At 40.1% G+C, this 26,657-nt stretch overlaps 1 protein-coding gene across 1 annotated transcript in view; it reads right to left on the bottom strand.

Moving 5' to 3' along the window:
• Window positions 1-26,657, bottom strand: part of GRIP1 (glutamate receptor interacting protein 1) — a 336,129-nt gene that overhangs the window by 288,295 nt on the left and 21,177 nt on the right. The gene's annotated exons all lie outside the window — the stretch shown is intronic.

The raw sequence follows: 26,657 nt of genomic DNA on the forward strand, positions 1-26,657 counted from the left end.
ATTTGCATCCAGTGTTAAGATTTCCATGTAACGATGAAGTCTAGACAAAACTCTAAAATACACACTAGCTACAGGAATATGTTTAAAGGATACCTATTTTTTTACCCTTATATAATAGAGCATTCCCACTGGCAGTCAAGTAACTGAGTATTCTAGACTAGCAATGAAACCATTAAGAAGGATGAAATCATACCTACTTTCACGTTAGGGACAATTTTTCACTACACCCATGAGTTAGGATCTCCAAGTACTGTAATATTTTCCTGTCACCATGGCATGAATTGAATTACTCAATTTAAGAACAACATGTATTAAACTTTTTTAAAATTATCTCTATGGTTTCCTAAGGAAATTCAGCTTATTTTATCACATTATCTGCCCACTCACTCTGTAAGTCTGTTGGCTGATTCTAGTTAAATTCTACATGGGATGAAAACCATTCAGAATAATTATGCTCCTACAAATTTAACAACAATCAGCTGTTGGGAATTGTCACTACCTGACACCTCCACAGAGCAATGAAGGAACCGCAGCATCACTTGCTAAGTGTTGGAAGCATCCAACTGCCAGGCCGTGTGACCGGCTTCTGCATCTGCCAGCTCTCATACAAGGGACAGGTTTTAGGAGGTAGCTGGGAGAAGAGGTTTTGCCCTGTTCTGGACAGGATTTTGGCAAGAGAACAAAGGGGCCAGCACAATTAATGTGCTGACAATTATCGAAGTCAGGGTTCATTAGGTTAGAAGGGCCACAGTGAGTCTTCTGGTCCAATCTCCCCGCTCAAGCAGGGTCATCCTAGAGCACATGGCACAGGATTGCGTCCAGACAGTTCTGGAATATCTCCAATGACTGAAACTCCACAACCTCTCTGGGCAATCTGTTCCAGTGCTTGGTCACTCACACAGTAGAGAAGTTCTTCCTCATATTCAGGTGGAACTTCCTGTGCATTAGCTTGTGCCCATTGCCTCTTGTCCTATTGCCTGGCACCACTAAGAAGAGCCTGGATTCATGCTCTTGGTACCCTGCCTTCACATACTTACAGACATTGATGTGGTCCCCTCTCAGTCATCTCCAGGCTGAATGGGCACAGCTCCCTCAGCCTTTCCTCATAAGAGAGATGCTCTCATACATTTGCTTTTTCACTCAGGAACCCATTAGCCATGACAAGACAGCATCACTGAAAGAGGAGGTCAGTAAGTCCTACCATATAGAATTTGACAGGCTTAAAATCTTGTCCTCTGCTGAATAATGGAGTGATGAGATTGACACAAGTTCTTTTTTCCCCAGTGTTTCTAGTAGCTGGCAGAATAGAGCACACTGGAAATCCGCCAGAAGCAAAGTCAGGATTTATTTGATGGTGTTAAGATGTACATATATGAAAGATGTGAAGAAGAGAGAGATAAATCTTGTGCAGTGGACATAAGAGGGAAGATGGTCAAGGGCCATTGTGGTGGTTTGAAAAACCTTTTCTCTGGGGCAGTAATGGTTTGCCCCACTGATAATACTAGACCAATCAAAGGTTCATATGCGCCCTACGGAAATTACATACCCACAGCAACGGAAGAGAAGGTGGTGAGGTAGTTTTAGTAGGTTGGTAGCCATGATCTGAACCACGAGGAAGCAGGGGGCCAGTGAGCCCCCTCTGGGGGCCAAGAGCCCCCAGCCTCAGCTGAGGCTACAGGAGACCCGGTGTAGTGTCAAAGCTGGACCGGGTCCCGTAATCAAGAGGTGGGAGAATTTCCTTACTGTCAGCAGCAGCAGAAAACATTGAAAGCGGCAGCGGAGCAGTCTTGAACAGAGGCAGCGATGGCTGAAAGCCAAAAAGATAGCCAGGAGCAACAAGACAACATGAAGCCGGCTGAAAGACACAGAGATGTTCCTGCAGGAGGGAGAGCTGGCAACGAAACAGAGAAAAACTCAACAGAGCTGTTTTGGGGTAAGACTGTATTAATTTCCCAAAACTCAGAGACCTGTTGAAGAGGAGGGGTGGACTTCCAAACCTTTAGGGAGTCCCAAAATGCAGCAGCAACTAGAGTGAGACAGAGTAGCCCAGAAACCTGGAGTCTCCTGAGAGCTGAGCCAGGATGGAATACGGGGGAGGTGGCCGTGCCCTCTGCTGCTGCTGTTTCTATCATGCTGGCGAGCTGAGACAGGGCAAAAGAGCATTGGTAAGACTGAACTGAAAGCTGCCTTCAATGTTCTACCCCAAGAGGAGTGAAGATCTACAAGGAAATCCCCCGAAGGCTCGGGCTCGGGGTTGAAATTTCCACAAAGTAAGAACCAAAATCCTGACTGCCACACTTAAATCTGCTGCCTTAGGAAAATGAAGGACACTAACCAGTGCCACAAAAAACTGAAACGAAGGAACTGTGACCTGTGTAGTGACAGAAAGACTTTTCTCTTTCCTTCTTGGATTTCTATTGAAGGAAAAGAGGAATTTAATTCAATGTAAATATATATATATATAAGTGTGAGTAAATAAACCTTTGTAAATATTTTTCCCTTCCCCCAATAACGAATGGTTGTGTTTTGTCTGAAAACTCTCCACATGAAGTGAAAAAGATATCAAGTCCATACCATCACTAAACCCTCTCACAGGGGCAGACTGTGGGAGGGAGGCTTGAACTTAAAAATTGGATCCTTGGGAGTTTCAAACCACGACAGCCATCTAGATCTAGAACTCTAAGAAACAATGTATATAAAAATGGAATAAAAGCCGTAAAGACACACAGTAACTGTATGTACTCCTTTTGCTGGAAATAAAACATTTTTGCACAAAGTCTTTACTTCTGTAATTCAGAAATAGCTTCAGTGTGTCTATCAGTAAAAACCAAGTCTATTAAGTAAAAACAAAGTCGAAGGGCTCATATATTTGAAACTTTTGAAAATGATACAAAATGTTAACAATCATCACTACTCCTGGAGAGGAGTCTATGGCACCGTGATTATTTGTCCTACGCTCTTGAGGCAGTAAAGGGAGAAGCCTTGTGCTCAGGATGGCACCAAGGAAAGAAAAGTTATTCAGTTTAATCTGAACCGGAAAAATTTTTCTAGTCTGAATTTCTGTACCGGAGCCTAATTCTCATCATCTTGCCCAGATATGTCGAGAGCCTTTCCGATCTCTTTTAGAACATGTCATTACTCTGAAACTCCCAGGATCCACTCGTGGTGGTCAGCAATTACTCAGGTGACAGCAGCAATGGTAGCTGGCACACACTGCCAACATGGCCACACCAGCTGTGCCCAAAGGTTCCCCGAGTGCCACCGGTAAGCTTCACAGTCAGCATCAGCCACATGCTTGGCTCCTTCCCTCAAGACGCTCCTTCCATGAAATCCCTTTGAAACTCAGTTTCTGAAACCATATTTGTAGTCTTAAATCTAAACAGCAATGCCATTAGCCTTCTCCGGTGACATCTGTCAGTGTAACACATCCCTAAACAGCATTTTACAGAAGCGAATATACACTTTAATGACCAGAACATTTCATTCATCATCTCTTCCATAGCCCACTGCAAGTGCAAAGAGTAGTACCATCTCAGAGCCTGATTTCAGGAATCCAGCCTTCTTGTTGTCTCCAGATAAGCTGAAAGGAAAGGAACAACACACAGGCTGCTTTCCATCAGTGCCCTTATGCTGACCATGAATAGAGCACAAGAGGCCACCCATGCCTCTGTCTTGGCACTATTAGCCCAAGGTGCTCAAACAACTCCATGCTGCAAGATGCTCCATGAAATGGAAGGATGTCTCGCTCTTTTCTTATTTTATTTTACTGTCTGTATTTTCATTAATGAAGCATTTAATAACAGGCTGATGATAGCTCATAATATAGTTAAGGGTCATGGAGAGTTGAGAAGAAAATGGATTCCTGTAGAATTTACATTAAAAAAAATTGCTGAGGGATTTCTTTATTTGGTTTAAAACAATATCTAAACAGATGAAGGAAAAGTCTCATTCTTAAAGGTGCATTTTGACACTCTCAATGGACTAACTGCCTCAAAGCATACACTGCACTGGGATGCAAGGCAATAAGAAAGGTCAAAAGTGTTGTTTTGACAAGTATCATGTGCACTTCGGTTTATTTTTCTTCTTAACTCCAAAATGTTATGCCAAAAGGAAAACTTTGTGAGGGAGATAAAGAAAGATAAGGTACAGTTCAAACAGCAGGAAGGATCTGTAAGAAAACAAAGGCATTCCAGCACCTGAAGAACAGTATCCAGCTCTTCATGGACCAGCCAAATCTACTCCTCAAAGACACAAATCGAGGATGAAAGAAATCAGACAAGAAGTTGCCAGACTTAGTAGTAGAAATAGAGTGATTTATCAGAAGCTGAGAGGCGGAGAAATTAAAATAAGACCACAAGCATCTTCTGAGAGCAAAAACTGATCATACCACTAAGGTCTGCAAGGAATTCAAAAGTTTTGAAGAAAATATGGCAATATAGATTCAACTATACAAGCCATTTTTCTCAACCTATTATTTCTTTACTGTGCACACTCTGAGCTCTGAGATATATTTATTTATTTAAGAGTAATAGTATAAGTTTGCCTAAAACACATGCTCCATAAGAAAAAAAGAATGTAAGTACCAAACCCTGCTGAGTCAGCCAGAATAATGGCACTAGAGGACCAAGCACAAGGCTTCCCCAATCTGTTAGAACCACACAGATACATCAGAACTGTGGTGAAAGCCATCAGGTTTTCCAGTGGAGGGGCTGGTAGGGGAGCAGTGGAAAGGGACAGATGCCTTTCCTTCTCCCTGAGCCCAGGCCAGAGCACCAGGATCTATAATTCACTCTCCTCTAGTGGTGATTTATGACATTCTGGTAACAGCCTCCACAAAATCACCACTTCAACCTAACTGCAAAATCAAGACCAAAGAACTCCACGGGCTCTTGAAACTGCACTGATCTCCAGAAAAACTGCTTTTCTTTCTTTTTTAAGCAAAGGTTTGTGATCAAATGCGCATTAGATTAGTAGCACATTGTTCAATAAAGAATAAAACTTATACACACGGTAGTACTGCAATTGGGCAAAAATATGGGAAGGTTCTTCTAATAAGTATTTTTCATTAAAAACATTCAGGAGATATCCAGATCTGCTATAGGACATAAATTTAACCAAATAATAAACTTGCAAGATAATCACTTCATTTTCAATTTTTCTTTACTGGAGTTTCCAATAAACAAAAGCATATATCAACTTATTTTCTAAAGAGAAAAATTTTACCAAAGAAAACTTTAAAAATACCAGTAGGTGGCACTTGGAAAAGAAAGAAAAAACCAAACCTGAAACACTAACTTATGCGCAAAATAAAGCTATATTTTAAATTTTTTCATCTAATAAGACACACGAAACAAATCTTTAAATGATATTATACTCGTGTAAGAAAAATAAGCTTCTATTTTAGCATTTATTACAAAAGGACGGAATGTAATTACTAATTCTAATTTTAAATGAGATTTGATTTAGCTAGTTTATGTAAATAGATACCCAAAGACAAATACTCCATCATCCAAAAGATGGAAACTATATAACAAGAAACAGTGACATACGTACAAGAGATGTAATAATTATACTCAATCACCTATAAAAGACAGAGGTGAAAGTGTGTAAAAGTGCCACTAAGAGGAGGCTGGGATGTGTGCGAAGAAGCTACTCTTGGCAGGTGCACTCCACAAGGAATGAAAGGGGACTTTAGGCAGACCTTATACAAAGAGGGTACCAGAGACACCACCAGCAACTTCTCCTTGAGGAAGAAAGGTCTTGAATTCTGCCTGTCTTTTAAGCAACATAGGCACCATTGCACATCTTTCAGCATTTTCCATAATGTAAATTATATCATTTTTAAGAGATTGAATCATTTTCCAGTCTATCATTTTTTCAGCAAAAACTCCTAACTGAATCTTGGGGGGGGAAGTTGGGTTTAATACAAGAAAAACTGGAGATGAAACACCTGTAAAGCAAACATATTACATTTTAGCTCTGCAGTACTCTGCAAAAAAGCAGAGGCTACTTCACAAGTAAATCAAACACCAAGTCAAAAGAGAGATGGTCTATTATAAATAGTGAAACATGTTATATTAAATTAAAACTGAGTTTGTTATTTCTAAGTGAACTATTAAGCAACAGTAACATTCAGAAACCTGTTTTCACTTGTGCATTCAGGTGGAGCAGGAGCGTAACTTTCCAGGTAACAACCTCTCTCTCAAGGAATTCTAAGTCATTTAATCAATAACTTCGTAAATAGCAAATTACAGCCATCAGCTACAGTTTGATGGGGCAGTATCGAGTCAAAAGTTTTTAAGAAAACTGATTATTACCACATTCAATTAAAAACAGCAACTCCATATACATAAATCACATGACAAATGTGCTGAAAAACCTAGTCCTATAATTAAGCAGAAGACTAATTATTTATAAAAACCATTTGCTCATTTACTAGATACAATCTAAACTTCACGGTCCATGAAGCATGACAGTATTCAATTGACTATGCAGGCAATAAAATTTCAGGTCCTGCTCAAATTCCAACTGACACAGGGCCACCTCAAAATTAAAAGAAAAAATTAGTATGTAAACAGATAATTCAAATGCGTAGACAATAATGAAAGATTTGTCATTCAAAGAAAAACATAAGGCTGACAAAGAAATCAGGAGACAGTCAAAACAATGTTACTGTGTTAAGTTATAAAAAGACTTCACTGTCAAATCATTCTTGGAGTATGACTAAATCCAGAACTTGAAATTTTGGTATCTTTTCTCTTGGCAATATGGGTCTCAGCCACATTCTTACACCTGACTCTATCTTAAAAGTGCAATAATTTACAGGATTAGACTGTGATTAAATATATTTTTAATCCACTACATAAGGTAAAAACCAACTCACTGATAGACACCATACTCAGCAACTGCACATACCCTGCCCTCTTTGTCCTCCATACCTACCACGCTGGCTGGCTGCAGGTGACCTGCTCCCATGTAGCAAGCTGAAGAGCCAAGGTTTGAATTCCTGTGGCATTGCTGCATCCCTGCCGGAGAATCTCCACCACCTCCATCCTGGGGAGGAGGTTTGCAGCACAGCCAGGAGAGGGATGCATAGGACAAGGATTATAAATGCGACAGGCTTGGGGTAACAGCAGCATGGTGGCTGCAGTGCTTTTTTTTTTTCATTTTGGACTCAGGATGAAACAGTGGGTACAGGGATGGGGGAGCTATGATGAGGAGAAAGATCAAATGGGTGTGACAGGATATGGAGGGAGTGGAAAACAGTGTTACTAAGGGGGCTTCCCAGGATGCCAGAAGCCAGCTAAGCTGGCTCTCCCTAGGAAGGCTTCCTCCTTTTGGGACAATCAGATTTCCCCTTAATTTCACAGGAGAAAATTTGTTTTCATTAAAAAGTGATAGGATTGCATACTTCCGATCTGTGCTCAGAGCCAGAGCTCAGGAAAAGTTGTGTGACACCACAGGCAAACTGTTCCGCATCCCTCAGAGGACGCCCTGCACTGCAACCCATAACTCAGAGAATTAATGGCCTTTTTAGTGTCTCTACTTGGAAGGAGAGGCACTGAGCTGCAACAGGCCTGTAAGGCTGCAGCATATTGCCCTCCCAGCACAACCTAGAGCACGGTTGGGCAAAATGGAAGCCGCAGCCTTTTGCAATGAAGATACTAAAGTTCCCCAAGCTCAGTCCTAGGTTTCCACATTCTGAAATACAAAGCAAATCTGTTCAATTCTTTAAAACTTAAAGATTAAGGATATTCATTTTCAAAATTAAATTCATCTTTAAATCCCTGCAGCCATACAGACAACTTTTAAGTAGCAAAACTTCACCTGGTTCTCAAATGCAAGTTTTAGAATGTCCTGTCCAAGTTATAATTTTAAACCTGAAAACTCTTTACATCACTAATTACAAGAGTCTTTTACTTCAGGAAGCAGTTCTGACAAATTCAGGTCCCTCTAAAATTTTTGCATCCTATGAACTCAAAGTTTTAACATTTTAGAGATCAGCTTTTACTGTAAGTGGAAGCACCACATGACCACTGCCTGAGAACAGCCTCTCTCTGTGGCTTGGCAGCTTTCTGGCAAAGGCACCCTTTAAAGTGACAATGCTTATGCAGCACACCTCAGCCAATACTGACTGCTGCAGCCATGTCTCACAGGACAGGGCTTCTCCTCCATGACAGCTCAGGAAAATCACAGGGGAAGGAAAAGAAGGAAGACATTTCTTTCTTCAAAAGAAAGGATTATTGTGCAAAGAAAAAAAGGTAAAAAATATTTCAAAGCTTGTATCACTTTTATTCTAGTAAAGATAAATTAACAATTAACAATTAACTAAAAGTGTCCCGCTGCATGCAGAACACAGCACTCTCCATTTAGTTTTTAACTCCCATTGGCAGAGTCATGGAAGACAGTTTCAGGCTGAAAACAAGGCTGTTTCTGGTCCTGCAGTGTTGCCATGACTGCAAGAGGAGAAAAGCTGCAGGGGACCAAGGACAGAATTCCCTCTAAGGTCCTAAGAGCATGCTGCAGCCTCAAATTCCTTCTGTCCCACACTATATCCAATGCATCAAGCATTACTGACCCTGGAGGCAGCTTGGGAATAGATACAGGAATGCTGGGATGATCCAAGATGCATCCAACCGACACATTCTATAGTCACAACAGGTGCAGCAGGGAGGGAACTACTATAGTAATAACATGAGTTTTTGGACATTTCAGAGTCAAAACTATCATACAATTGTTACAGGCTACCTTTTATGGTAAATGGAAGTAGTATAAAAGTTTTCAGGACCTAATGTCATATAAAGTACTGATTTCACATTATGAATCATTCTATACAACAGCACAGTAAGCGCCATAAACCAGGATTTAGTGCTCATGATAAAATGTTCCGTTTTTATATAGATATACATAAGGCAAGGAAAAATATCTCAAGGGAAATCTGCACCAAATCATATACCACAAGAGGGACATAGAGATTAAAATTCTAGAGGCATTGTGTATTAAACGAGCAGTATACTATTCAAAAAAAAAATCAATTGAAGCAAATTCAGTACTTCTACAATTATTATAGCACAATAACTGTCACTTTGAAGGATGAAAGTTGGTTGTTTCAAAGGTTTCTATACAGCACTTCTCTACCTACATGAAATGTGGTATTTTTAAACTGCAGTATCAGCCAGCCAAATAAATGTATCAGACACCTTCGAGCAATGCACTTAAATGAGAGAATATTCATAAAGGATTCAGAAAGACATCTCAATTCACTGACCTAAATATTACAAAGCAAATCACCAGACTGCATTCTACATGCAACTGTGTTGGAAATTTTCAATTACTTCTTATCTTATAATTAAACTACTGACTTAATACTTTGTATTTCTATGGTACCTTTCACCCAGGGAGCTTAACGTGCTTTACAAACATTATCAGCTTTTACAGTTAGCTGGCTTTTGTGATGAGATGCTATATTGCAGACTTCCAGTTTGAGGTTTTAATTACATACAAGCAAAAAAGGGATCTCAAGTCACACCAGGTAACAAAGTTCATCCAAATAAACTGAGTTACTGTGAATTCATGAATGAGATAGTCAACTCAGAAAAGCAAGAAGAAGGAGCACACCACAAAACATACCTTCTTTGGATATTATGCTGCATCACTGCTGCCATTTTTTGGGGAATGATGGATTTGATGAGTGGACTATTAGATGGATTAGAAACAGGTTGGACATCCAGAGGGTAATGGTCAAGGACTCAGAGTCCTGATGGACATCAGTGACATGTGGTGTCCCTCAGAGTCCATACTGGGACAAGTGTTACTTAATATCTTCAATAATGACAAAAGATGAAGAATTGAGTGCGCACTCAGCAAGTTTGCAGGTTACACCAAGCTGAGTGGTGCAGTTGACACTCCTGAAGGATGGGATGCCATCCAGAGGGACCTGGACAAGCTCTCTAGAAGTGGGCTTATGGGAATCTCATGAGATTTAACAAGGCAAAGTGCTAGGTGCTGCACCTGGGTTGGGGCAATCCCCAGTATCAATACAGGCTGGGGGATGAACAGATCGAGAGCAGCCCTGCCAAGAAGAACTTGGGGGTGCTAGTGGATGATGGGCTGGACATGAGCCAGCAACGTTCACTTGCAGCCCAGAAAGCCAACTGTATACTGGGCTGCATCAAAAGCAGGTGGCCAGTAGGTTGAATGAGGTGATTCTACCCTTCTACTCCACCCTGGTGAGACCCCACCCGGAGTGCTGCATCCAGCTCTAGGGTCCCCATCACAGGAAGGACATTGACCTGTTGGAGCGAGTCCATCCAGAAGAGGCCACCACAATTGTATTGGAGGGATTGGAGCACCTCTCCTGTGAGGAAAGGTTGAGAGAACTGGGACTGTTCAGCCTGGAAAAGACAAGACAGCTGGATGACCTAACTGTGGGCTTCCAGTACCTGAAGGGAGCCTAGATGAAAGATGGAGAAAGACCATTTACAAGAGCATGTAGTGATACGATAAGGGAGAATGAAAATATTTAGATTCTGGATTAGGAACAAATTCTTTACTGTGAGGGTGGTGAGGCACTGGAACAGGCTGCCCAGTAAAGTTGTGGATGCCTCAACCGTGGAAGTGTTTAAGTGCAGGCTGGATGGAGCTCTGACCAACCCAGTCTAGTGGAAGGTGTCCCTGCCCATGGCAGGGGGGTTGGAACCAGGTAATCTTTAAGGTCCCTTCCAATCCAAACCACTCTACAATTCTATGATTTCAACGCTACACAACCAGTACTCCTTTACTGGGTACGCTGACTCAGCTTTTTAAGGTTTCATTGCTCCAGTAGCACTGTTAAAACCCATGTGCTCCAAGATGTAAATCACCCTTACTTTTCCTAAAAATACTTAAAATGTTAGAAACCTTGCCATACTGCAGCAACGCACAAAAGTCTTTAAAGTTCATCTAAAACAACCGCAGAAATAAGTACCACCACTTCCACTACCGGTGCTCAGGTCATGAAGAACAGAAGATAAGTGCAGAATTCAAAGTTCAGCATACTGCACTACTAAGAAAATAAAATATTTAAACAAACATTTTGAAGTAATGAATAATACACATGTACAACTCACTGCTGCAGAACGAAGCATCCTTACAGGACAAAATGAAAATATTTTATAAAATTATAGATTCAGAAGAAAAAAAAAAGAGAATGAATGCTGAAGTACCAAGTGTAGGCTTTTCTAAGATGGTACAACCTCAATGTTTACATGAGGTATGCAGTTATCTCACCTGAGTCCTGATTAGAAGAAGAAAAAAATCTTCAGTGTCCAGTAGGCCACATGTTCTACAAACACTACATACTTTTACTGAAAAACAATTTAAGTAACAATTTACAGAGCTTTCAATATTTTATCGGGACCATTTATTATCTCTTTCCACCTGCAAAGCACAGCACTTCATTGTGCTATATGTTCAACACTACAAGATTTATGAGAAAAGAAAAATTACAGCTAACACCTTTTTAAAACCTTTCAGAATATCCTAAGACAGCTTTTCTGAATATAAAAGCTGAATTATTTTAAATCCAAGATTTAGACTCTTCCAAGTATAGCCAAATACTGCATCCCAGTAGAAAACAAATATTATCTCCCTTTCCTAAGATTAAAAAATTATATTTTTTTGCCATTTAAGATGACAAGATACAAGACCAATTCCCCCCCAGAAAAAAAAAAAAAAAACAAAACCAAAAACTAACCACCCAAAAACCAAAAAGCCGCAATCTGTGGGGGAAAACATTTCACTTTCAGGTTGATACTACAAAGGTACTACAAAATGATGAAAAGATAGACAGAAAAACCAACGAGCATTCAAAGCTACATGACAAATAAGCATTCAAGTCCACCATTCAGTGTGCAATTCTTCTAGTCAATATACAGATCTCTTTCTGTGTCTCTTTCCTCCCTTTCCATTTCCATCTCACTGTCATTAAATTGCATCATGGCACTTTCCCTGTACCTCAGAAAGCACGTACACAATGATTTTGAAGGGACAGTACTTATGGTTTTGGACACATCCACAGTATTAAAGTTACTGGTCTAGAAGGCAATCAACCCCCAGCACACCCCCACATCATTCATTCCCTCCATTCACAAGACCTTAATGAAAGACATGGTATTTACTCATATCAACAAAATATTTCATTTTTTTGTAATCCATTTATTTGAAGAATTAGTCTGTTTTAGCAATGCGGAGATCATTATTAAGATTTTGAATGACAGCAGGTAACAAAAGTTAGGTATCTGCGGTCTGCCTGAAACCTTGTGTGTTCACAAAAAATATATAAATATATAGTCTTATAATTTAATGCGATCCAATTATCATGTGTGTATGCTGAGATAATTCAAGGGGAGCTATGTTGGAAAACACAGGTATGAAGGCAGGTAAGAGCAGCACTGGCTTTCACCAGCTCCTACAAAGGAGTCCGCCCTAGCATATGGGAACCGAAAAAGGACAGTAGATTTGACAGAGACTGTTAAGGAAAACAGGAAAAGAACAAGCATGATGGCAAACCCCTGCCTTCTAACTTTGACATGCTTTATCCCTACAGCTGAAGATTACACCACACTTCAAAAGACCAAAGCAAATCAGAGCAAGCTATTCTGCATCACCGTGCTCACTCCTGATGGTAAGTTCTTGGGGAGGGCAGCACAACCTTGCTGAGCCCCACAGGGCTGGCCAGGGGGGCAGAGAACCCAGACTCACACCCGCCCTGGATCAGCCTCAGGGAAGATGCCACCAGGCAGGAGGGTGGGCAATGAGACGTGCTCAAAGCAAGAGAAGGGGCAGCTGTGTAGCAGAGCAGGCAGACTGTGCCATTTTAAACTATTTCATATCTGCTGACTTCTGTTTCATATGTTACTAAAACTAAAAGTTAGGCAAAATTTTTTTTCTCCTGTGGTTAGGTCAAACATATCATCAAAAAGCTTCAAGTAGTTGACATTAAATTCCTTAAATTACACTGCTGCAAATTATGAGGTTATATGTGGCCTGAAGCAATCATTTAAAAGAAAAAATTCTCTTTCAGGTTCAGTGGAAATATATGATTTGTTGAGCCAGGATAAAATCAGTTATGGCCTGGAGATGAAACTTCCCTTCTGTCTGAATAAAACTGACATTTCTGTTCCACACTACAGGTTCAACAAACAAAAGTTAATTAATTTAGGACAGAAATTCTTTTAATGGTTTTGGCAATATCTTAAACCAGTGAATCCAAATTTAAGTATTTATGATGTTCCAAAGTCTCAGAAGACAGTGGCAACTGAACAATTTAGAAGAAAATAATGCAAAGAGATGGGCCTTGGTCTGTACAGCATTCAGATTGCTAAAATGCCACTCATATGCCAAATGCCATTTGCATCTAGATACTACTTCTTTTCCAGCTAAGTGATTCATACTATTGCTTATTTCCTTAAATTTTTACTGCTGGAAGGATCAGTACAATTTTAAAACTGATGCTCATTTGTTACTTGTGAAATATACCAATACCTTGCAGTATGTTTAGAGACATAACTCACCATATGCATTTTATATGCACACATACAAAGAGACAGAGGGAAAGAATACATTAGAAAGACAATAATGCATCATAGCATTTACCAGTCATTTGCCAGAATCAATTCCTGATGAGTGGACTGATTTCCCCAGAGACGGATCATACTGTATTCTGCGTGGCTGCAGGCTTACTGCCCTGAGAATAAAGCACAGCTCCTCTACCAAGCCTGCAGATGTGAAACAATATCTCAAGCTCTAAGCTGGCCTGTAACAAGTGTTTGTGTTTGGTAAACATGATTAGCACTGCTGTAGCTAATTCTGTACAAAATATTTCTTGAATGAGATGCATGAAATTTAGTGTTTCATTGCCTTTTACATTCCATTAACAGATTTCACTTTCAGTTAAAGGGTATTCTGATTTTATTTTAGCTTTTTAAATAATGGAGTCACATGAAAGTCTGGGCTTACAATTAAGTCTTATTCTACCGTGCCAAATACTTGGGCCTAATCCTCTGCCCTCCTCTGGGCTCCCAGTCTGAAGTTACATAGCCTTAAGTCACCTTTAGCTTCAATCATTTTTAAAAAGGGTAGAATAGAGTTTCCTCTTTCCTACTCTGACCTGTTCTGTACAACCAGTTCATAAGCACAGGCCCTTGTATGTGTGGCACACTTCTTAGCACAGAAAGAGCTTGGTCTTGCTCAAAGCTTCTCAGCAGTAACTGCCATGCTAGCATGTGTATTTCACTAAATACGTCAGGAGACAGACCATTGGGACCATTCATCCCTGCATTCACAGGCTTCACACCACCTACAAAAACAGCTGCCCAGGCCCATGAAGTCACTTATGAGGAGAGCCTGTAGGAAATCTACTTCAAGTTCTGCAAAACATTTTGACTCACAACATTCCATTTGATTCAAAAATCCTCCTTTATTCACAACTACAAACTTCCAACCGTCTATGTTCTAGAACAGAGCTCCAGAGGAAATGCAGACAAGAACTTGGTATTTGAAAGATGTCAAGCTGAGGCAGACAAGTTTGGTCCTGAAGAAGAAAATTCAATGCTCCATAATGGCAGAAAGAAATGTTGCTCCTTATGAAATCAAAAAAATAGCAATTCTGAGTGACTGGTAACCAGAGATGGAGACATCTTTGTGTCTGAACGCTTCCGCTTGCCATACACAGCACATGCAACATCAGGGCATCCTATTCTTTTTCAGCATGACACATGCTCCAACTTCACTAACGAAACTAGAGGGGCTAGAAAGTTTATGTTGGCAAAACAAAATGACAGATACTCAGTCACCCTAGCAGAACCAGTATACCAAGTTTAATCAGCAATTATTTCCAAAGCCCCAGGCAAAATTTTATAGAATCCCCATATCAGAACATGTTAATGTCCCAGCTCAATTCTGGCAAAAAGCATGCATTTCCCACCCCATCTCCAATGACAAAAACTCCAGACAGGAACAAATCACTAGTAGCCTGGGGTTAGGAAAAAAGAAAAATCTCCTATATGAATGTTTATTTGTCCAAAGGACTTTAACCCAGCCAAGTCTTTGCTGCCAGCCACTGCAGCAGAGCATCAGCCCATGAGGTAATTCATTGCCCTACTGCAGTTCACACAGCAGAGTTCGCAGGACTTCAGAAAGGACTGACTATACGCCACAGATACACTACAGAAGTACAAAAATTCTGACAAACAATATTCTCAAAACCTGAAGAAAATCAAGTCAAATGACTAGAGATACGGATCTGATATGGAATGATCAAGAGAGGCATATTTAATTATAGATTCAATTGAAAACAACAGTTCTGCAAAGAATTCAGGAAAAATATCAGAACTGGGTATGCTCATAAAGGAGAAAGTGATAATGCAAAACAAAATTTTTTATTTGCCTTGCTCACGGCAGACACCTGTAGAAACTGCCAAAAATGAAAAAATTTATAAAATTTACTATGATTAAGGTAAATAGGGTAGAATACGTGAATTCTTTATTTGTATGGCTATTGCGCTTACTATAACAATTTTCTAAAAAAAGAAAGCAATGTCTTTTCATAATTATTGTACTATGCCTGCAGGTTTTGTCCCTAAGTAAAACAAGGGCAAATATTACTTTTTTAAAAAATTGTATGCATACATATTTAACCAACATTCAACACAAACTTTACCAAATGGGGAACCTTAGATTCATCCAAAATACAGCGTGAAGCATTGTGTAATACTGCCCTGAGATGCATTTCGCAGATGGAACAAGATACTGAGTTCTGCTGGATCCTGGGGGGAAGTCTTTAAGACACGGAAAGTAAGGGAAGCACTGAATCTACAAGGAAAAGTCAGAAAAGCTGCATATATTTCATCTGCTTAACAGAGGTGCACAAGAACCTTCTTACAATGAAGGATGACAGGACTAATTCAGAAAATTACCAGGGCTGGGGAAATTATTATGACTGACAGAATGAAACTGTTGAGTACATAAATTCTAGCAATAAAAGGTATTAGATTATGAAATAATTTCCAAAAGAAAATGACAGAAGCATCATTGCCAATGACAAGCCAATGACAAGCACCAGACAAAACCTGAAAATAAAGACAACTTCTTTGTTTGCTAGACAGAAACAGTACCTAATTTACTCTTGCATAGATAGTTTTTAAAAATCAGGAAAGATGGGTGATGATCTGCTGTTAGAGGGAAGCCATCAGTAGTTTTGCAGATCTGCATTAAGATCTGTGCTGCTCCTAGTAAAACTAGGAAAAAAAGTGAATATTAAGGTGCAAGATTTGTTGACAATATTTAAATTAGCCAGGAAACTAATATATGGGCTGATTGAAAAAAAAAAATTTAAAAGTTACATTTACAAAAGGCCACGCACTTGGAAAAAAATCAATCTACCTGTCGCAGATAAAATAATGGGCTCTGATCTGACTCCACTTGGAAGTATAATTCTGGGATTATAATCTTATGTCATCTACACAAATAATACACCTCCAGCCTACTCCCAGGCCTATCCAAAGCCCATCTCAACAAATGTGGAGGAGCAGAGGAACAGCAGCAGGCAGGACCCCAACAGCAAGACTTCAGCTGAGTAACACCCTGTCTGTCCCAGGAGAACCTCAGCCACAGTGCCCAGGCATGCAGCTCAGTAAAATGAGTTGTGGGGAGCAGTTACCACTCATCCCCTTTTGGATGAAGAAGGGTTTCTGCCTTGGAGTGTGGGACACGTGCCAGGACGAAAGGCAAGGGCATTTTGGGATTGCATGGGGTTTGTGAGCATGTGAGTGCTAGTGAAGACCGAGCTGGAGAGGAGAAGTGCCCTGGGAGCAAGGGGCTTAAAGTGGGTCTACAAGGGCCAGCTGTGAGCTTGAGAACACCAGAAAAGAATGTTGGCTGTGAGACCAGGGGGCTTACATGTCCAGGTGCCAGCAACTGCAGAGACTGGGGCAGCCACTGGGTAGATCAAGCATCTGAGCTCAGCTGCTGGAAGGATCCTCCTCCAACCAATGTATACACATATTCTGACTCACAGACGTTCCTCCTGCTTGAACAGAACTGTGAGTATCTGAGTGCTCTGTCTGCCTGCCTGCCTTATCCCTGCTGGTCGTACACACGCACAGTGGATACCTCTGCCTGCTGGGGATACATTTCAGCCTCACCACTGGTCGGCCCTGGAGCATGGAGCAACAGCTGCCTCACCTCTCTCGGGCTGTTGGACCTGGCATGACATACACAAAATACATGCTTTCAGGCAACCATCAGTTAAATGTTTAGTAGCCACAACAAACCAGCAGGTTATTAGTAGTTATGCAGAGGAGAGAAAAAATAGAGACAAGCTTAATACTGCATTAAACCCACTATTGGCCTCCACCTTGAATGCTGGCTATAGCTCTGCTCCTCCCCACAGTATCAACGGCTGAAAAACTCAAACCGCACTGCCTGGAAAGGGGATGAAGGAGCCAGGATATAACAAAGGCCAATAAAATTCACAGGTGGCACAGCCTGGATGGAGAGTTGTACCTGGTGTAGCCCAAGAGCTAGGGAACAAAGAGCAGTGTGCTGATAATGAGAAAATGGAGGTAGTCTTCACACAACTTGGATCTAAGTCATGGGACTCTGCCACAAGACACTGTGGACACTAAAACCCTACAACCTTAAGTAGAAGCCACACAGATTTATGGAAGAGAAATGTAGTAATGGTTACTATGGTTAATAACCACATAGAGATCATCCCTATCTCAGGAACTAGACCACTGAGAAGTGGGAGAAGACAGACGGTGGGGTCTTCACCTCGTTGCTTAATCTTCTCAAGCTTTTCACTTTTGGCCACTGTCAGAAAGGATATGAGGTTAGACGGACTTTGGGTCTGACTCAATATGAATAATTCCTACATTCTGTTCTTATTTTGATATTTTTAAAAATTAAAAAACAGTAATGACACAGAGGACATCTCCACAAACTGCTGATACTTTTCTTATAATGCAGACAGATCAGTCTGATGCTTTTTCCCCTTTTTCAGTCTGAAGTTCCTTTCTTAACCTGGATCATTTCATAAACCAAGGTTAGAGAAAGAACTGACACAGTAACTGCCACAACAAGGAAAACCAACATACTTCTCTAGGGAAATGGGAGGAGGCAGCTGGAGAAATGAGAAATGGGAAAACAATGCCAGTTTAGACAGATCTGCTATTGACAGAAGAGCAGCCAAAGCACCCCTTGCCTTGCTATACATATATAGGTGACAAGAGTGAAGGAAGGTTAAGGTACAAACACATGGGAATCCTCCTGCACCCCCATTTACATAGCACAGGGTCCAGCTCCTGTAGCCCTTTAGTAGCAATCCCTCATGTAATAGCCTAGATTTTTCCAGTGAGGGATTTGCAACCTCAGTGCTGCCTTTAGTCCTTGCAGTACAGATTCTACAGGACAACAAAAGTTAACCCTATAAACGTTCGAATGAATACCAGCTGACTCTGACAGTGAAACCAAAAATCATGATTCATTAACTCCACCAAAACACCTGCCCTGTCTGAGGCACCTCCTGTGTGACAGAGGAGGTCCAGTCCACATCTCCTCACACCCACACTGTGGAAGACACAGCTCTTTTCCACTCAACATATCCACCTTAGACAAGCACAATGACACAAACTGCATCTGTTCCAAGAAATATTTAAAACCCCAATCACGCACCATTATGTCACCAGTAAAGCAGAGAGTAGAGAGATGGGGTTTCATTCTACTCATTTTTAAGCAGTTCTCAGTTTAGGCAAAAAGCACAGTACAAACTGCAAACAATCATCTAAAATGTTACAATTACACAGAGCCACCTCAGGCAAAGCTTTCAGAAACAGCAGAGACGATTCTCCCACGCTGGAGACAGCAACAGAGTCATCATGACAGCACTTTGTTACTGTTATTTAAAGGGACAGAGTCTAGACCAAAGACACAAAATCAGCAACTTCAAGCTCAAGCTAAGTGAAGTCAGGCAATTCAAATGGCTGCAAGTAAATAAGCAATAAAGGAAAGGGGACAAAAAAGTATTTGAAACAGCGAACGTGCACTCACAAAACTCTGTCAGTAATGGCAGTATTTCAAAGTGCAAATCTGCAAGACAATGGCCACTGATTGACAGCAGTCTTCAATGAACAGACATCCTGTCTGGTCAAGTAAGAGCTCTAGTGCACAAGACAATAAACATACATAATAAGAGATCTCAATAAATGTAATCCATTCCCACTTTCAAAAATTAAAAGCAAAATACCATTAAAATAAATTTTTTAAAAGGATATTATTTATGAAACTTTGACTGAATCAGATTTATTTATTTAAAGAAAGCAGAAAAAATGCTCTGCTGAAGAAATGCTCCCACTGAAGAAAAGCCCTCTGATATAAAGGAAGATCACCACGCTTAGGGTCTGATGGACAACTTCCATAAGAGGCTCAGATCTTCCAGAGGTTCATACAAGTGGGATTCTTGACATGTGCAAACTTTGAGTTTACCTCTGGAACAAATCATCTTCTGAAGTTCTCCATGCAAACACAGGGAAACAGAATTGCTAAGAACCATTAGCAGAGACATAGAAACCCAAGATGGGGTAAACAGTATCTCCTCTGCAATGACAGACAGGACTTTAGCATGATGGAGGAGCTCATAAGGATCTCAACATTGCTCCTGGTTTGGACTCTCTCTACACTACCCTCATCTAGAGTTGCACTTTATTGTCAGATGGTTAGTAATAGTAGGTCATCTGTAAAAGCAGGTGGTTGCAGACAATTAAGTATTTACTTCATCCAAACTAGTGAAAATACTCATTGCTTTACAACATCTATGGGGGCAGAAATTAGAAAAAAAGACCATGTAGCACCTCAAGGCAGAGCATAGGAACCCCTGGAAATGCAACCAGTTAGTAGTGACAGTCAGCTAATAAACCCCCATGAAAGCACTTGGCACAGTGTATTAAAGAAATGACATGTCATGTCCACATCATCCTAAAATGCAAACACAGTTTGCTAAAACTGAATTTCCAATTGAATTTTCTTTCCACCCTAAAAAAAAAAAAAAAAGGCAACTTGTAAGCAGCGAGGGGTTGCCAATAATTTCTATATGTGCTTACACATATTTCTGGGTGGGTGGGTTTAATTAAAAATAAATAAATAAGAAATTAAAAACATACAGACCAGAAGTGGGAAATGTACCTATGGTGTTAAAACATTAAAACATTTCATTTGCAGTCTCTAGCATTAAGTGTGATGATAGAGAAAGCTAGGAATTAATGAACCATTCTAGCCTTGAAATTAGCTTAGTCCCCATAAATGGTAAGTAGTTGATTTCAGAATAAGTAAAGATAAATCTTATTAACATGTAGCATTAGCCAGTGGTTTAGTACGACTTTACTCTCAGATGGGACTCCTGAAGAATCCTTTGTGCAAAGCAGAAGAACGGCACCCCTTCTTGCAGGTATCACCCACACCTCCTCTTTCCCAGCAAGATATATATTGCACTCTCAAATCAAAATAGAAAGAACGCAACAACAACAGCATGATTTAAATAGCCACAACTAAAAGAAATTCAGCTTACCCAACCAGTATACAGATTAAAATACAAAGTAATTGTCTATTAGTTAGATATGTTTCTGCCTCTCATTTCCCCAAAATCTTCTGTGTGAATTTTTGCCACAATGCTAGCAATTGAAGCCAGTCAAGTAGAAGCATGACTGGAAATAAACCCACCCTAGCACAGCTGTGTCTAAAAGCTTGAGATCTGTACTTTTCTTTTTAAGTGACATAGAGATTATCTTTATTTGCTTAAAATGGAAGCTACCAGAAGAGCAACTTCATTAGTCTTTCCCTTACTAGAAGGGAAAAACTATAAAATGTGGGGAAGAACTAGTCACATTTACTGTAGTGTTGTATTTAATAGTAAGATGGAAATTATGGAAACTAAAGTTGGTTAAAAACATGAATTTCATTAAAGCTATTTTTTCTGAAGGAAAGGAGAAGAATCAAAAACATGAATTTTTGAAGCAGATCCTAGTAGAAGCTGAGACCAGCTACAGTCGTTCCATGGTGGTAAATGCAAGCCCAGCAGAAGCACAGGTAAGAGGATGTGGAAGAGAATGATACAAGAAAGCCTGCCCAAAGGACAGATCTAAATGTTAGAAACAGAATCTACCTTTTAGCCACTACTAAAGTAAAACCTAATACAGCCAAGTGTGCTCTGTAAAGTTGCACGAGATAAACAGTTGGCTCCCAGTCCAAGAACATGGCAATACAGCTCCAGTCTATAAATGCAAACTCAAGTCTAGCTGAGTTTGCAGCTTGTCTAGTCTCAAACTATCAGCAGTAAGCAAGGATGACAGCCAAAGATAAAGCCAGCAGCCAGCCCTCATAAAAATACTTTGTATGGTCTAAATTAGCTGTGTTCCTGAGAAGAGCCCTCCCCCTGGACTGTAACAGGGCTCAATATCCATAGGTAGAAGAAAGCACTTAAAAATACCCACAGAAAATTTAAGACAGACAAGGTCTACGATGCTTGCTATGTATGCAAATAATACATCCTGAAATTACTTTAAAAACAATAGAAAATTAAGACAATCTGTCCTAAGTCCTTAACTGACTATAACTGTTCATTAAAAAAATGTATTAAACACAGCATATATCTGATTTCATCCAGCTCACTCAGCTCATGTTTTTCTAAATATTTATAACTAAACATGTCAAAAATGCTAAACCAGGTTGGTTGGTTGGTTTGTTTATTACAGCAGAATAGCCTTTTCATATTTTTATTTTTGTTCAGCCAATGACTTAAAACCATAGTTTTTCCACAATCAGGTAGAAGTTATACAACAAGGTTTTTTTCTTATGTATCTTCCCCAATTTCTGAATGCTCGTTTTGAAAGAAATCTCTTCATCAAATAATACATTGCACAAAATAAAGCAATAACCAAGGAAAACAAATGGGCCACCACATACAGAGTTTAGAATCCAAAACATTACTTTAACAAGAGTTTTTCTGAAGACTCATAGGCACTGTGCAATTTATCCTCCATGAGGTCAGACTGCCTAATCATCCTACATCACTATAGCACATGTAAAGGACACCTTGTGAAGTTACGCTTTGTAATATTATAAAACACTTTTAAATAATAGGTAGCATGAAAAAGACTACAGAAAAACAAAATAGATGTTTTCATTACCCCAAGTTTCATTCATTACCAAAATTCTTCTTTGTTTCAATTTCCCAGCAGATCCTTGAGTTTCCAGAGAACCTGAAGGATCATTTCCCAAAAAAGCAGTCTGAAACAAATGCATCAGGTCAATGTATACTAGCTTTAAATGTAATTCATACTATATATTGTCAAGCACACTACTAGAACCTATGCAATAAGCATTCTGCAAGTTCTATTAATGCTGCTGTAAAAAGAAATATCCTATTTGCTCATTTATTTTCTGAGAAATGACACACCAACTCCATCTCAGCTCTCTCCCTCAGGGAACCAGGACTGATGTCATAAGTATCAGTCCTCCGGTAGCAGGAGAAGCCAATCCACTCTTAGTTGGAGACTAAAACCTTTCCAATTTCAACATATATATATATATTTATTCTAGTCAAAATCAGTGCCAATGATTAAAACTGACACAGCTTTTATGTGCCTCTTGCTTTGCTGGATTTTAACTGGTGAGCTGAAATTTCTCATGGTATGTTCAGACTTCAATGACAAATTCCTTCTATTCTTATTTTTAATAGACATTCTGAGAGAAAATGAACCCTTTATAGGACATTAACTTTTCCTTTCGGGCAGCATTTTCTTTCAGAAATTTCAGACACACCCTTTTCAGCTGAGGGCACTTGAAACCCAGCAGAGAGGGCTCTGTACTAGAGACTGGGTAGACTTTCCAGAGAGCTTAGAAACCCCACAGAATCAGAGAATGAGGTTGGAAGGTAAGGTTGGAAGGGACCACAGTGGGCTCATCTGGTCCAACCTCCCTGCTTAAGTAGGGTCGTCATAGAGCACATTGCAGAGCAATGGCTGACAGACAGATACACCTCTCTTAGATCTTAATTTGTACACATCCATTAAAGCTCCCATAGAGTTTAAAAATCAGTATTTTTGCAGAGTGCATTCATTTGGAGGAGTCTGCCCAGGGACCCACCATCCACAGGCAAATCTGTTGAGGGAACCCAAGCCTGGAATGGGCCACCAATTTCCATCAGCCTGGGACTATAGGAACGAGGACAAAAAACGTCTTCATCAGCAGTGTATAATGGATCAGGAGCTAAAACGGACATGAGGAAACCTGTTCTGTCCATGAGACAAGCAGTAAAGTAACCAAACCCAAAACACAAAGTGTTCAGAAGCACTGCAGGAGCAGAAGCTCAGAAGAATGGAAATCAACAAACAAACAAATTAGGTGAGGGGGAAAAAAACTAAATTAAAAAAAATCAAAAACAAAAAACCAACTAACCAACCAAACAAAAAACCACAAAACACCAAAACCTAGAGAACTACTTAGGACATGCATTGAGAAGGCAGAAAATGAAGAGCATGCACTTGTCACACAGAAAGGGAACCACGGAAAGGGGAGCCGGTATAAATTGTGAACATCTAAAAGGAGCAGACTGAAGGCTAAAGGAGTCAGGACTCCAGAGCAAGTATTCACTCACTGGTCCTCCTGCAACCCAAGACTTTGAGGTAACCCTTCATTTTCCCCCCAAGAAATCCCTGCACCTCAGTTGCAAGACAGACTGACCCCATCCTAATCCTATGCAGTCTCCACCTCTTCTTCCCAAAGACTGAAGACAGCTTCAGGGATTCCCTGTGTTCTGTCAAAGCTTGAGTGTAGCTGCAACTGAGGCAGGGGGAGCAATGAACAAAACCTTAACCTAATGCTGCTGTCAGATAAGACGAGTGAAGGGGCATGTTAGCAATGGCCAAAAAATTAGCAGATAATTTTGATTTTAAGTCGTTGGTTCCTTGTTTTGCCACCAATACAATGGGAATGATCAGCGTTTTACGAGACATCAATAAGTAGTCAGATAACATGGCAATGAGGGCTACACAATTCTTTAGAAGATGAGTAATTCAAATTTGAAGAAGAATATTTGAATAATGAGGCATTGGCCATATCCTGAAGGTAAGGAAAAAAACAAAAAAAGACACTAAGTGCTCAGGAAGCAATCACTGTTCATCTTTGCACTGAATACCAGTATGGGAGGTATATACAAGAATATATATCCCACACATCTACAGTAATTAAGGAATGTTTGTAACATAGGCACTCAGTGCAGTCTGACTGCTGCCTTTTTCTAGGCAATTCTGACTTTACTCCCTTTGTAAAATGTTGCATGCACAATAAACACAACACAATACTCTGAATTCATCCCTTGTTTCTAAAGAGCAGCTAAATTTAAAAACAATTTAGAGAAGAAAAAGAAAATCTAAATTGAAAAAAGAAAGACATCTTCCTTCCAGACACCTGTGATAAAGGCAGAAAGTACAACTGACACACCATGATGGCAGCTGTAGGACATAACACAATCAGTTGTAGCAGCAGCAGCAGAATCAGAGGAGTTTGCTTCCCCACTGGTGGAAGTCCTCTCCTCAAATCCCACACAATTCCTTCCGCCTCTTTCCCCATTACAGACACTTTTCCACTCTGTTACATGCGAAGCTGCTCTTCACATCCCTTTTAACATCCCTACCAGGGCAAGCTGCTGCATATTGTGGCCAGCTCAGCGCTACATACATGCCGACTGCTAGCCCACACATGCCAGCTGTCAGCCCATCAAATAAAACATGCAATTTTAATGACTACCTTAAAGATGTATAAATTTGTACATCTCTGCTCTTCTCAGACTCCAATATGTATGAAATTTGATGCAGTTTCTCTATGAGACTTCCACCTCTCTCCCTATGCATGGCTGAAGTTTTTAAAGTTTTCAACCCCCTGTGTTGATGAGAGTTCACTGCCAGTGGACACTGCTACTTGTTGGGACCAAGCCATGAAATCCTATCCTGCTCCGTGGCACACCATCTGGACACATCTAAGAGCGCCTCCAAGAGCACATGCTTTTACAAAGCACCGATTTGTGAAGCTCACTTGAACAATGCTGAGATCCAGCCATTCGTGTACACTGAGGCTGCGGTCTTCAGGCTCAGAGCCCTGAAAAACCTATGCAGAATCTACCAATGTCTGAAGCATAGCTGATATCCCATCATTTCTCCTGAGAAATTCCACTTACTTATCCTATTTCCCAGAACAAATCTCCCCCTTCATGCAGTTGGTACAACAGTATCTTTTGTGAGCAAAGCCTCTGCTCCATTACTTTGGGGAAATGAATATGAAACAGGTTTTTCTTATTTAAACCTGTAAGGTTTCACACACTGCCTGTTTTATTCAGAAGCTCCTATTTTATTTTAATTATAACCTTCCAAAGCAGAGTGTAGAGTTCCTTTGTGGGTCCAATGGAGAAATATTTACTAAAAGGCTTCTTTATTGGCCCCTGCTCATTTTGGATGTCAAGAATTTTAATCACAGTTTTGGCCTTTATCAGAAAGTATTTTTTTGCATTAGATAACTCTTTCACATTGTAAGGTTAAAAGCAAGAACACCTGGACTTGTTCATGACCGTTTTCTAACATTGTTGAATTCCTCTTCTTCCTGGAAGAGAAAGGTTGAATTCTATTCCTTACCACATATGACAAAAGAGCAGAAAGTAGCATTTGTACCAGATGACCTCATTCTCTGATATCCCTTCAATATAGTCAAAATCAGCTTCTGGCCACTTCACAGCAACTACTTTCTCCTGCAAATCTCTCATTATGAGTACCACCTGTTATTACTGGTGCTACTTGCTCACAACATAGGATTTCTGTAAGTATCTGTTTCTTTGCCAGATCTTAATGAAATCTGTGCTAATTAATTGCCTCTGGGTGATTGTTGCTCCTACTGTTCTTGTTACAACCAAATAGGTCAGAGAGTTGGAAGGATTTTATCATACTTGAAACAATTGAATACACTTGAAACCTTATTTTCCAGAATAGCCAGTGCCTTTTCTTTAGAACATCCTCCCATTTACACACTTTGGAGCAAGAACTTCAAATTTGGATCACAAATGTGTAATGGAAAAATTACCCAAATTTAGCTACAAAACCAATCAAAAAAGTTATTTAGACATGTTCACTAGAAAGAATTTTTCGTGTTAATTTCTCAGATTTCTGATGCATGTCCATAAGAAAGAATAAGCCCTAATCTCAATAAGCATACTGTCTTCAAAGGCTACAAGGACAAAACTGGACTTTTCCTGTAAGGATTACTGCCAAAAGTTTTACAGTCAGATACAGAAGACAGGTGTTAGAACACACACAATACAGTGATCATTATGACCACTACTAGCAGGAAATACAAAGAATATAGGACAACAACTGACAGAGCAGGGTAGGGAAAAATGTGTTAGCCAGGTATGCATGGAAATGAACCACAAGATTACAAACAAAACTTGTAAAACTTGAGATTATGGGACTAGGAGGTCTAAAACTATCCTACTAACAGACAGGATGTTAGGCATGGAAAGCAGCCTATAACTTGCTGCAGAAACACATCTGGACTGCAAGCCAGAGACAGTTACTTTC

The sequence above is a fragment of the Neopelma chrysocephalum genome, unplaced genomic scaffold (assembly GCF_003984885.1).
Source record: "Neopelma chrysocephalum unplaced genomic scaffold, ASM398488v2 Primary Assembly neopelma1_59, whole genome shotgun sequence".
Classification (NCBI taxonomy): domain Eukaryota; kingdom Metazoa; phylum Chordata; class Aves; order Passeriformes; family Pipridae; genus Neopelma; species Neopelma chrysocephalum.